The sequence below is a fragment of the Charadrius vociferus genome, unplaced genomic scaffold (assembly GCF_000708025.1).
Source record: "Charadrius vociferus isolate BGI_N301 unplaced genomic scaffold, ASM70802v2 scaffold1158, whole genome shotgun sequence".
NCBI lineage: Eukaryota > Metazoa > Chordata > Aves > Charadriiformes > Charadriidae > Charadrius > Charadrius vociferus.
The window spans coordinates 2,992-3,301 of NW_009649701.1; the positions used below are offsets into that span (position 1 = coordinate 2,992).

At 64.8% G+C, this 310-nt stretch overlaps 1 protein-coding gene across 1 annotated transcript in view; it reads right to left on the reverse strand.

The window, feature by feature from the left end:
* SEMA4A (sema domain, immunoglobulin domain (Ig), transmembrane domain (TM) and short cytoplasmic domain, (semaphorin) 4A) overlaps positions 1-310 on the reverse strand; it is a gene marked incomplete at its 3' end in the record, with an annotated part of 10,190 nt that overhangs the window by 2,985 nt on the left and 6,895 nt on the right. The window lies entirely within an intron of this gene.

A 310-nucleotide genomic window follows, 5' to 3' on the forward strand; every position in this document is an offset into this window, starting at 1 on the left:
ATGGGGTGCGTTGCTTCCCCCATGGCCCCCCCATCACCATTCCCACTTCCCCCTCCAGGTCCCCACCCGGTCCCCTCCGAGTCCTGCTGCAAGAGCTGGACATCCCCAAACTGCTGTCCTCGCCCTCGGACACCGCTTTGCTGTCCTGTAAGAAACGGGGTGCATTTTCTCCTGTTGGGCTGCAAGCTCTGCCTGCGATGCTCTGGGGTCACAGCCACGAGGCGTTTTGGGGATGCAGCACCCCAAGGTGCCAGCCCGGTGGGAGGGGGCTTACGAGCCCCCACAGTGCCCTCAAGCACAGCTGGGGGCC